The sequence below is a fragment of the Dermacentor variabilis genome, chromosome 1 (genome assembly GCF_050947875.1).
Source record: "Dermacentor variabilis isolate Ectoservices chromosome 1, ASM5094787v1, whole genome shotgun sequence".
NCBI classification, from domain to species: Eukaryota; Metazoa; Arthropoda; class Arachnida; order Ixodida; family Ixodidae; genus Dermacentor; species Dermacentor variabilis.
In genome coordinates this window covers 44,761,258-44,765,296 of record NC_134568.1, presented here as the reverse complement: position 1 = coordinate 44,765,296, position 4,039 = coordinate 44,761,258, and positions in this window count along the sequence as shown.

Below are 4,039 nucleotides of genomic sequence, written 5' to 3'. Positions count from 1 at the left end.
CCCGACTTTCCCAACGCCAACGAGCTGGCACACGGACGCGCGCGAGGACTCACGCACCGCGGCGATCGTGACGAGCGAAGTGGCGGGGAGGGAGGGGAGCACCGAGACCCGCTGCTCACCTTCAACGAAATAACCACGCATTATCAGCTGTCGCGGAGGACCTTCCCGCTCCCCCACGCTAAACTTACTAGACCACAGTCATCTATATTCAGAATGTTGCAAACAAGGTCGTTCCCCTCGAGAGGCAGAATGAGCCTTTATTCATCGGACGTAGAGCCGCAATGTCCGGATTGCGGCGAATCGTACTGCTCGCTATCGCACATGCTTTGGCAATGCTCCGCGTTAAGCGGCACCGTGTTCAGCAAAGAAGAAGACTGGATGGACGCCCTGCGAAGCGACGACCACCAGACCCAGCTCCGGGCCGTCCAGAGGGCTCACGAAAGGGCGGAGGCTCACGGGCTTCCCGTCCCAACGTGGGTGCGGCCCGCGACCCCTGCCGACCACTAAACCAAGAGTGGGTGGGAAGGGGTTCCTCAGGACCCAATAAAGTTCTTTCCTCCTCCGCTGGCGCCACCAGAATCTGGCGCAGATTGCTCCGCGTCTCATCTGGATCATGTGAGACAGAAACTTGTGGTGCGGCGAAATACTTCATTGGACTGTGTTAGAAAAATGGGATCAGGGTCATGCCGGTCTTATCACGTACGTGTGTGTTCCCGCACCCGCACAAGCTATTGGCCTGCCGTAACTGAGCGATGAATCATTGTCAGTTCGTTTGTCCATTTGCAACTGCAATAAGGAGCGCGACATTACCTGCGTTAAATGCACTCCAACTTTATCTTCGCTTGATATTCATGCATTGCAGTGGCAATGGCACAGAAGTGTCCCCGAGAGACGAAGAGGAAACCGCACAGTGAAGTAAGCGTGCGTCTTTGATAAAATTATGTTGGAGGGGACGCTTTGCTTGCTCTGAGTTGAACGGACGTTAAAGTGAATAAATTACGTGAAGCCAACACATCATCCCTGTTAAGCCGACGAGCTTTCACTCTCCTCGTATATTTCAATCCCTGGCATGCAGGACAGGATAGGGAGGGACACCGATTCAGCGGGCAAGTACCGATTGTTGTACTTCAACGTAGGCTTAGGCGGCTGACAAGATCTGAGTGCTCGAGGCACGTATACTTGCAAGATGACATGGAGAACACGAAAGAATAATCTGAATATCTGCGGGAAAGTTAAGTGCGATCGTCTTGCGAAGCTGCGTACTAAAGTAGGAAAAGACGTGCGTATACTTATGCATACTTATGCAGGGTGTTTCAGCGAACACTTTCAGAGAGAGAGAGAGGAAAGGGGAAAGGCAGGGAGGTTAACCAGAGAAAAAGATCCGGTTGGCTACCCTACACTGGGGAGAGAGGGGAGGGGGAGGTAAAGTGGTAACAAAGTAGAGATAAGGAAAGGAAGGAGCGTAGACACACAATCACAATCGGTCACTGGCACCGAATACTGTCATCGCACAGCACAGTGACACTTGCCGCACTATCAACATCTGTTCAGGCTACAGCCGCCTGTCCAATTCTGTCGCCCTCGAAAACCGCAACAGTGCCCTCGTCGCCCTCTGCTGCGATGGCTTGTGATGGCGGTATTTTAAAATAAGTTCCTCTGTGAGAGGTCTTTGGTCAAAGCGCGCTGTCACGGTTGCGAGTGATTGTCTCTGTAAATTATATCGAGGACAGTCACAAAGAAGGTGTTGAAAAGTCTCCTCGTTACCACAGTCCTCACACGTGGCGTCGTCGGCCCATCTAATTCGGTAAGCGAAAGACTTGGTGAAAGCCACCCCTAGCCATAGTCGACAAAGCAGGGTAGCTTCGCGACGGCAGAGTCCAGCTGGAATACAAAGGCGTAGAGGGTAGTCAAGATTGTGGAGTCGGTAGTCGTGAAAACTTCCAGCGTTCCACAAGGAGAACGTGATGTCATGGCTGATCATTCTAAGTTTTCGAGCGGCATCTGTCCTTGATAACGGTATCGGCTCCTCTTCGTCCCCTTGAAGAGCCGACCGAGCAGCGTTGTCAGCGTGTTCGTTCCCTATGACTCCGCAGTGACTTGGAAGCCACTGAAATGTCACGTGGTGTCCTTTCTCATTTAAGGTATGAATGAGTTCTCTAATCTCAAATACCAGTTGTTCGTGTGGTCCGCGCCGCAGGGCCGATAGCAAAGATTGCAGTGCAGCCTTCGAGTCGCTGAATATTGACCATGTTCGAGGTTGTTCTTGGCCGACGAGACGAAATGCAGCGCGAAGGGCTGCAAGTTCCGCGGCCATCGGTGTCGTTGGGTGACATGTCTTGAAACTGATGGTGGTGGCTTTCGCTGGGAAGACCACGGTTCCAGAGGAACACTGGAGAGTTGCCGATCCATCAGTATAAATATGTACGTGTTCGGCGTACCTCCCGTGCAAAAGGAGCAGAGTTAGTTGTTTAAGAGCAGGTGATGACAGCTCAGATTTATTCCTGATTCCTGGTACGGTGAGGTGCACTGCGGGTCGAGCCAAACACCATGGAGGAATCGATGGCTTAATTGCGGGGGTGAAGCCTGACGGGAGGCAGGTGTAATAATCCGAAATCGTTGTACAAAATGCTGCCTGCGGCCTTTCTGACGGTGGTGTTGCCAGATGGTGGGAACAGGCACGGGCAACGCGCCTAATGTGCACTCTCAACACTTCTACCGCAATGTGTGTTTGTATAGGTCGGTCCCGAGCAATCGCAATAGTCGCTGCTATCAATGTGCATTTTGGCAAACCAAGACAAACCCTGAGAGCCCGAGCTTGAATGGCCTGTAGAGCACGAAGATTTGTCTGGCAGGTGTTGGTCAGTACGGGCAAACTGTATCTCGAGAAGCCCAGAAAAAGAGCCCTGTACAATTCCAACATTGCATGCACTGACATTCCCCAAGTCTTTCCTCCCAGAAACTTGAAAAGTTGGGAGATTGCTGTCAGACGCTTTTTCAAGTAGGTCACGTGCGGGCTCCATGAGAGATCTCTATCAATGATTATGCCAAGAAATTTGTGAGTCTTCTCATAAGAAATTATCTGGCCATTTATTGATATGGCGTAGGGCGTCATTCAATTTTCAATTTTTTCAAAAGATTGCCTGCGGCACGTACCACAATTCTAGTAAATGAGCTGGCCTACTTGAAGAGGCGGACATTACTTGCATAAAAATTGAGACATAATCGACTAGTTAAGAAAAATTCACAAATTAAGATTTTCACAAATTACCTTATGGCATAAATTGCAATTGACAAATTCTAGCGGGTGAGACTGCAAGGCATGCCATCATGAAAATAATTGTGTGGATGACACCATTTACGAGATATGTGCCGTCAAACTTGCGCTAAAAATGCACTGTCGTTCCGCTTTCCCAACAGAACGTCGTTTTATGCATTGAAGCGCAAAAGCAACTGGAATGCCAATGCATTTCTCCGCAAAGTTCAGGAAGTAATATCTCTAAACTGGTGTCATCCTTAGAATTCGTTCCAAGTGGATCCGCTTTGCGAACTCCCCGGCTAGAATTTGTAAATTGCAATATCTGCGATAAGGTAATTAGCTAAAAACTTAATTACTGAATTAGAAACAAATGCTATGATTATGCATTTAACTTTCTTGTGCAAATGATGTGATGTGTGAATTAGGGTTGATGAAGGACGATTAAGAGCGATTAGAGTGGATTGAGGAGGATTACTGTGGAATAATGTGGTTTAGGGTAGATCAAGGTGGATTAGGGTTGATGGAGGTGGACTAAGGTGAATTACAGTAGGCTTTACAAAACATTCGCACTTGCGTCCCTTAGGCGATGCCTAAGGACACCTTAGATTTTTTGAATTTTCTTTAATTCCAGCCTAATCCTCCTTAGTGAATCTTAATTCACCTTCATCCACCCTAATCCACCTTCAGCGACCTCAACCACCTTAATTTCTTAACACACGTTATTCCTCTGTAATACACATTAATCCACCTTCATCGACCTTAATCCACCTGAATTCTCCTTAA